Source organism: Bombus impatiens, unplaced genomic scaffold (assembly GCF_000188095.3).
Source record: "Bombus impatiens unplaced genomic scaffold, BIMP_2.2 scf_0131, whole genome shotgun sequence".
NCBI lineage: Eukaryota > Metazoa > Arthropoda > Insecta > Hymenoptera > Apidae > Bombus > Bombus impatiens.
The window spans coordinates 132017-141177 of NT_176550.1; the positions used below are offsets into that span (position 1 = coordinate 132017).

General features: G+C 39.1%; 1 pseudogene; it reads left to right on the plus strand.

Moving 5' to 3' along the window:
* LOC112212195 overlaps window positions 1-8644 on the plus strand; it is a 75155-nt pseudogene extending 66511 nt beyond the window's left edge.
* Window positions 8645-9161: the final 517 nt, after the last annotated feature.

Consider the following 9161-nt stretch of genomic DNA (forward strand, 5'->3'; position numbering starts at 1 on the left):
ATGAAACGTGCAAATTCTGTTGCGTTACGTTCTGACCGCACGTAGTAGTCATAGACGCTCCAATTATCCTGGCCTTGCTCCTCGATGTATAGATGAGCTAACATAGAACTTTTACTTTTTAATTGATATGTAGATACTGCGAAGAATTTTTAATTTCTAAGTAAAATGTTAAAGAATATTAAGCGTGTAGGAAATTGCGACGATATTCATAGATAGCGATAAAAGTCACTGTACAACGCATCAGATAAATCGAATAAATTTTGGAGATGTAACACCTATTACATAATAATTCGTTTCGTATTGAAGCGTATTGCATCTTTATTGAGAATTAGTTCGGCAAATAAGATAAAAAATTCTTAGTGGTCCCTTTAGTAATCTAAAAGATTGCCTAGGCAAGCGAAGAGGCATCTTAGATGATCCTTTTAATTTTCCATTATCTTTTAAATTAAAGGCGTCAATATCCTAGAAGTATAGTATCGATAAAACGTAGATAATAAAAGAAGTTAAACTGCGAACACGATTCGTAACGCGTTGGCAAACGGCGCGATCAATAGCGGGCGCATAAACGATTTTATTACGACGATGTGGAACATTTGTTTAGCGGGATATGTCGAAAGGCAGGCATTGGATTCGTTGAACAGGCTCGTTATGTAGCGTCTATGCACCCCGATGAGAATACTATGCAAGAACACAGCGCTCTTTGATACTCGAAAGTCCCTTGCCAGTATCGCCGTTCCAGAATGCCCCTTGAATGGACCCATTTCACTCCACGGGGGTTCACCGGTAATACGCGATCATCTTAACGGACGTACGAGCCGCAGACGCGTACAATCACCACGAGATATTACGTCCATTAGGTTATTTCGTGTCTCGGAACACGGGACGAAAGAGTTTCGTTTGGCCCGGACGATCGTCCTTGAGAAATATTAGACCGCCTCGTAATTCCCGATTATACTACTTCCATTTGCATAATTTTTCCATTTCTTACGTATTTCCATTAATTAATTTCGTGTATTTTATTGGACAGTCGTTTCAAAGCTCATCCACTGACGGAATTTTAAACGTAGTATAATCTTTAGACACTTGTAGCTAAGCTAAAGATGTTTACCGACGTCAATAAGAAGGGACAATTTAAAATTTTAAATAAATGGAGATATTAGTATCTTCTATTGGAGAGTCGTAGTTATTTGTCATAAGCCTTCCTCGTGTCAAATATTCTCCATTTATATCGAGTTATAATTCTTTCTTCTTTTTCTCAATATCAATGATACCATTTACGGTAGGAGACTAATTGACACACGTTTCGAAGATTCGAGGGAGATATTATTAATTTAGAAAGCGGATAATCGAATTAGTATTCACGACTTAGATTCAGAAGGTATTTTTTCTTTGATCGTGAACAAAATTTTACTTTTATTTCATACATCCACGATATCTGTCTTCTGATTCTTACCTCTTCTACTACCTGACCTATTCATAGAATGTCATTTTCTCTAACCTTTAAGCTGACCATAGCACGCCAAAAATCCGCGACGTATAATAGTAAGTAGAAATAATGTGACACGACTTCCAAGAGCTACGAATATGAATCATTATTACACATTTGTTACGTTGGCGAAATAGCCCCGACACGGGGATCGCGGTGCTGGAGCGTTCGTGGCCATGTTAACCAACTGGTTCTACGAGAAGAATCGATAATCTAGGATGGCCGTGGCCGGAGAAGGACGAAACGATATCGTTGCCCACGGTCTCGTAAATCACGAAGCCCGGTTGACAGTCGCAATTAACCAATGAGATAGCGCTAAGCCAAGAATCCTCTATAAACCTTAACGCTTGCCTAACGTTGCCAGGAAAATCCAGGAAGAGTAGCTCGCATATATCTGGCCTGTAAATTCAAATCCACCACCGCTAAACCCGCTTCGAGCTAAAGAAAAAAGCAGAAAATTCTATTTACATCGTACTATTTCCTTTTCATTGCTTCTTTTATTTTTTTATTTTTTATTTGTAATATATTTTACGATCGTGGGTGTTTATCGAGTGCAGGCATTCGATTCGAGTGAGCCACGTGTAAAATTAAGTGCCGGGTATAATGATTGAACCGCAATTAATTAGTATGCCGGTGGATACTGGTAATCTTCGGCCCGTGCGAGGATTATCAATTTAACGCGTGAAATACTACCATCGTACTGGCCGGTAAATCATTGCGGGATATCGGCTGGCCGATTCTTAATGAGCTGGCGATATTCGTGTATCGGTTCAATATTATGTGAACGAAATTGGAGACGATTTTTTCTTTATCGAGCTGCTCGTTCCAGCGCCTCATTAAGGGCCATCGGATAACAGTTTCATTAACTCTTTCGCGCCCGTGCTAATTATTAAAATTTTTCGAAGCCCTCTTCCACACGAATTTTATAAATAGATTTATAACTTAATTCATTAATAGTAGTTATCGTAACATTCCTTTTATAATCATTTTCCAATTAATTTACTTTATTGAATCTTTTTCCATCGTTTCCATTGTTTTTGTAATAGGGAATTCCAAAGACTCGTTTAATAACTTTATCGTCATTATTCTTTTCCAAATCCAATTATTTAATAAAGTTTGAAGAACTTGAAATAATTATAGTACTATGATAAATCATCGTTCTTTTAACATTAGAACTACCAGTCAAATTGACTGGTTTTGTAATTTTATTTTCAAATCCCTACTTCATGTTATAGTTTTTTTCCGCAATGATGTAATGACTTTCGCAATGATAACTAAAAGAATAATATAATGAATTTTATTTTGTTTTTTATGTATTCAAACCTGAAATAATTTTGTATCAAGGCCACTTATACCAATATCAATCAAAATGACTGGTACTTGTCAAAGTGTAAAAGGGTCTTGCAATCTGTTTATCGAACCTCAATTAACCAGTTTCCTCGTTTTGTACAACTTCCCACACGTTTTTACAATTTTTATTGCGTATCATTCAATATGATATCAGTTATCAGGAAAATTTCGGATCGATCGCTAAATCGTTAGATGCTAACACTAGAATTATCACAACTGTCAAAATGACTGATTCTACAATTTTATAAATGTGTCAACCCCCGTTTAGGTATCATGGTCCCAGATGAATTAATAATATCAAAAATGTACTACATAACATGGAGTTGCTTCTATAAGAAAGTAATAAACCAATCAATATAAAAATATTCTATTATTACGTATTTTTTAAGGACCGGTCATTTTAACTGGTTTTGGTAGAAATAGCTTCGTGTCAACTATCGGTAGTTCTAGTGTTAAATTATAGAAAATCTCTTCATTAACATTCTTCGTAACACGTTATTCCACTGCCGATTCTTAATCGCGTACTTATTCCTCTAAAAAATTGTATTTTTCCAATGAGACCGGCAGATACAGGATTCACATTAGCGAAAATTCGCGCGTTGTAATCGTAGGAACGATTTCTTCCGCGGTAGACACGTTCGCGGGGCAACCACGTTATCCTTGACTCCGCGGCTGGATCGTGTAATTAATTTAATAATAGAAATATCCGCGACACGTAAGCACGTAATGGTCAATGGCGGATACGAGCGGCACAATGGCGTGCACGATCGCCGTGAAATTGCATCGCTGGAATTTGGAACAGGTGAAAGAGACACCTGAGCCTCGAGAGAGGAGGATCGTTCCACGATCTTTGCAATAAGCACGCGTGCACGTTGGATCGCCGCCGGTGAAACACACAGGGAAAGAGAAAGACAGAGAGAGAGAGAGAGAGAGAGAGAGAAAGAGAGAAAGAGAGAAATCGTATACGTGCACACACGCCGGGGATACCGCCTACCGGTCCGCTTCCTCCGTCCTGGAATTATTTTCATACTTTCACGTAAAGTGATTGTTTGGTTCGGGCCACCGGGGTCTGCTCCCTCGAGCATGAACGGGTCCGGTAATTAAATTTATATCGTATCGATGTTGAAGCGTGGCTGTTCGTGGACAATCGACCGCGTGCTTGCTTCCTACGTCTTCTGATTTTTCATCGACGTGACTTTGACGAATCATACGACGCGAGGGATTTATACTTACAAGCTCCGAAGAATTTCGTGCAAAGTGTTTTTAATAGCGAATTTTGGGGATACGATGTTGAGACCGGTGTGTTTAGAGAGATTGGTGAATATATAATTATTCTGGGTTGGAAGAAATTTAGGAAATGAAACTTAAAATGTAAATCTTCTTCCAGTTCATATAATAAGAGGAATTTCTAATTTGTTAGCGAAAACATTTTATGAAGGGAATTTTCAATATGTAATTTCATATTTTATCCGATATAAGTTGCAAGTTTTTGTATAAAATTCACTTTCGTGTCTAATATTCCCTATAATCTCTGCTTAATTCGAAGAATAAAACTTTTCTTAAGAATATTTGTCTGTGCTTTTTCTCTAAGAAATCTCAGGCTTTGTAAACTCTCTATTTATATTCTATACATATTAGTGTATTATTGTATATTCTGTATCGTAAGGAGAAAATTTCTCCCAAAAATCTTCTATGAAATCTTAGTCTCTTTAAAATAGATCTTCCGATTTCCCTGAAATTATATTATACTAATACAATTATACCTATCCTCCATTCTAAGAAACAAGATTTCTTCCAAAGATAATTATTAATTCCTATAAGAGCTTAAACCATCTAAACGAAATCTCTCAACGTCTTTCTCGACATTTTACGTCCCCAATGGCCACGCAAACCACCACCCTCTTCCTTATCAAGATAATTTCAGCGTTCGAAAGATCGCCGTTACTCGCGCATGACGAATTGCCTCGTGGCAGCTCGTAGGCGTGGATAGTCCCCATGAACGCATCGTTGCGTCTCTTATCGCAAGCAGCGGAACGATAAAAGCGATCGTTTCTGAATAGAATCGATTGATCCAGCCCGGTCGATCATTGATCCTCCGGGATCCAGTCAGCTTCCGCGAAAGGCTCGTATAAAGCAGATGTAAACAAAGATAACAGACGACGATTTATCGACGATCGATTGGTAGTATCGTGAACGTGAAGCTTTAATGGACACGCGAGTAGCCGCGAGTAGAATAAATTAATTTGATCGGGGGGAGAAACAGGGAGGAAAATGGTAACGGAACAAAGTGTTTTATGCTCGATCGTCTACACGTGTTCTCTGTATATACCCGTTAGAATAGACGGCCGGAGAGGGCCGCGTGTCCTCGATGAAAAATATTATGAAACAATCAAGCCGCGCGGCGCGATAGTTACGGAGGGAATTGCGACTGATTTATCTTCGCCAGGGGAGAACACCGGTAATACGTTGCGCGCAGCGAGGCCCGAGAGCGGAACAGTAATGCCGTGTTTCACGGTAAGTGAATTCGAAAAATGATCGAGCCCCTCGGACCGAACCTTGATCGTTCGAATTAAAAAACCATCGTCGGCCTGCTAACGTACAATGCACGCGCCACAGGCGTTCGATCATTTTTTCTTCTTCTTTTCTTCCTTTTTTAACGTTGCTTACGTGCCGCTAGAAATATACTATGTGCTCTTGTACCTCGTAGATGACGATCGTAGGATAATATCACGTGGTGCGTGAAATTTGCGATTCAAGTATGCTCGGATATTTTAGATTGAAGTTTGAGAAGGGTGATGTCGAGGGAAAGTGTTGGTATGAAAGTGTTGCAAATCTTCATATGCCCGATGTACTGTCAGTAGCGGAAAGAAACTACTTTGTAAATAAACTTTAAATTGTTTTGGCAATTACCTGTAATAATAACACTTACACACAGGTGGAGAAATATTTTACTTAGAGACTTTGATGCTATCTCTGATCATTTTCTACTGTGCGTCGATAATGGATAAATAATTAGATGTCTATTAAAGTAATTTTGAAATACCCTGTATTTTGGGAATTTCTTCTAAATCTATTTTTCCTAAGGAATAATGGTGGTTGTCAAAAATTTCCGATCAAACTGTGCCTTTATGTCCTTTTTTATATTTTGACAATACGATAAATTGATTAGAAACTGCTGGAAACCATTATTTTTCCACTCTAATTGTAGGAATCCTGCTATATCTGCCTTAATATCCTCATTAATATACTTAAGTAGATATAATCGTAATTAATTTACGGTTTTATATTATCCGATTTCGAGAACCTAATCGAACAAAACTTATATGCGATTTTGCCAATGCGTTAGCTTATATAATAAATAATTAAAATATCACGCAAGAAACGTATATAATCTACAAGCAACGTGCCCTTTCCACAATGCAGGATAATTTTCCACGAATGTTCGTTGAGCAACATATTCACTCGTAACTTATAAATCCGTGTCACAGTTCTCATAATCCTCCACCGTGTGGTACAGAATTCTGTGTAAATAATTGCTCATTCGGACATCGTGGTAAAATTCCGAAATAGCTAGATGGATAAACTTTCTGCTCGTGCACCCGTTAAACAACAACGACCAACAGCAAATCACAATTCTTTAGCGTACCGCTTAACAGATTGTGTCAAATTGAGTATCTGTACGTGTGTTTGTATATGGTCGGGTGTGAGTACGCCAGGTAACGCTCTTATTTCTATCACGTGTAAATCACGTTCGCTCGGTAGTATCGACTATCTGAAAAGTCGATCGGCTATCGAATAAATTGCCACGCTCGCGGATACAGCTAATGATATCCAGCGTTGTGGGGAAACCTTTTCTGTTTACACGAGGCCCTTTACCCATTGTTACGCCAATGAAATCGCTCGTTTCTGCATTTTTTCTATGGCTGTACGTTATTAAAAATTTGACGTCGTGAGTCATTTTGTATTTATAATTGACGTTCACGAGTGAAGTGATTTGTTGAATTATAGACAGTTTTAAATTTTGAATGTTTCGCAAAAATATGACAAGAAATTTTTGTTCCAATTATCGACTACTATACAGAAAAACTATACAATGAAATAAACTGAGATCCCTGGATAAAAATAGTTAGAATGTAGATTTTTTCTAATTTTGCAAATTTTTATACAGCAAGAAACTAACCATCAATGAACACGTATTCGATTTGATTCGAAGAAGACAATGAGAATTTCAATCAGGTTGTGAAGTTGTTAGTTGTTGTAAGTGGAAGATACAGAGACGAGATAGGATCGAACAAAATTTAGTGTAGTAGCAACGTTAAGCTGCAAAGTTCTCTTGTTTCGCACGCTACAGTGACATTTTACGGCTTCCGTACGTTCTGACTCTATTCAAGTGCAAATTTTCTTACTTTTCATCTCATTCTTGCAGTAAGGCAACAAAGAGAATCACAACCTCCGTTGGTCCTTTTATATGTATCTACCTCGAAGGTACAAATTTACATTTCTGTAAATTTCAGTCTAATAAGATTACGTTTGAAATTTCAACAATTTAAGTCTCGATAAAACCCTGTTATACTAAACCAGCGTAGCTTTTGTATTAGCCATTTAACATAAGATTACGTTCGAAACTCCAATAGACGAAGTCTCGATGGAATCGTGTCATTCTAAACCAAAGTAGTCTTTGGATCGACCATTGTACATGGAATGGATGAACAAACGGAATAGCCAATTTTTTTAATCTCCCAACATTTATTCGAAAGCCCATAATCCTACTTTGCATCTTATAAGATTGCAATCTATAAGATTATAATTTATAAGATTGAATAATTTCAATAAACGAAGTCTCGATAGTTATGCTGTTTTAAATCGTAGCAGCCATTGAATCATCCTTAATCGTTCGTATTGTGGCGGATCGGTACCAACAGGACGCCGACAGGTCGAGGCATCAACGCGGCGCAACACCTCCCGGGCGATCCGCGGGTACCAACTGCCAACACCAGAGGGCTACGACGACAACGAGTCTATCTCGCTAGCGGTCGAATATACGGGCGAACGATATAAATACCGCGCCTAGCGATATTCCCTTTACGTCTAAGGCAGGAACTACCGGGCATAGCCTTACTGACGAGTCCACCGGTAGTTCGGGAACAAAACGCAAACTCTCTTTTCATCCGCCACATTGGTAACCCCGACATGATCTTCAGTGAAAGAGACAACGTAGACACTCGATAAATGCACTTCTCCGCGTGCCACCGTTCTGGCCTGACGATGTTAACTTGTGGTTCAAGATGCTGGAAGTGCAGTTCGAAACTGCCCGGATTACGAGCGATCAGGAAAAATACCAGACCGTTATCGCGCATCTCGACAAGTCGCACGCGAGATTAATCCGAGACGTATCCGACGCCTCACCGGCGATCGGGCGTTACGAGTACGTCAAAAAGGAGCTCATCAAGAGATTGGGAGAGTCGGACGCCAAGAGACTCCGACAGGTAGTCGAAAAGGAACAAATAGGGGACAGGAAGCCCTCCCAGTTTTACCAGGACCTAAGAAGCCTAGTAGCCACCAACTCGTTAGCAGACGATGTTATCCTCACCGTCTGAGAAGGTCGACTTCCGTCGCGCGTACGGAGCATCCTAGCCTCCGTACAGAGCAAAGATCCGGAAACCCACATCCAAATCGCCGATAGCATCTACGAAGTCGCCCCGGAACCAGGGCAGATCGTCGCGGCCAGCGCAGTCCGACTACCTACGATAACCCACCTACCTGGGCCAGAACAGCGGAATAGTCGACGCTGTGGCAGCCGGCTACTAGGCTTCTTAGGTCCTGGTAAAACTGGGAGGGCTTCCTGTCCCCTATTTGTTCCCTTTCGATTTCAAGTGCCGCTACAGTATGAACGAACAAACATAATCACCACTTTCTTTAATCTTCCTATATTTATTCCAAAGGATTTTACAAATTTGTATAATATAATATTATATTTATATATAGAGAGGACTTTAACAAATGAACATACAGTTTCGCAATTTTAAGTCATTGAGAATGATTTGATTTGAGAATGGTTTGCGCGATGAAATACAATCAGGACTTTCTTCGATCTCGTAACATTTATTCTATGCAATATCTATTACATTCAAAACTTCAACAAACAAAACCCCGGTACACTCTTGCCATTTTAAACTATGACAGTCATTGAATTACCTTTAATGCCATTTAATGCACCATTTAACATGAAATGGTCGAACAAACATAATCATGACTTTCTTTAGACCCCTCACCCTCTACCATTTATTCCAAAGGTTACAAAATTTCCATATTACAAGATTCTCGA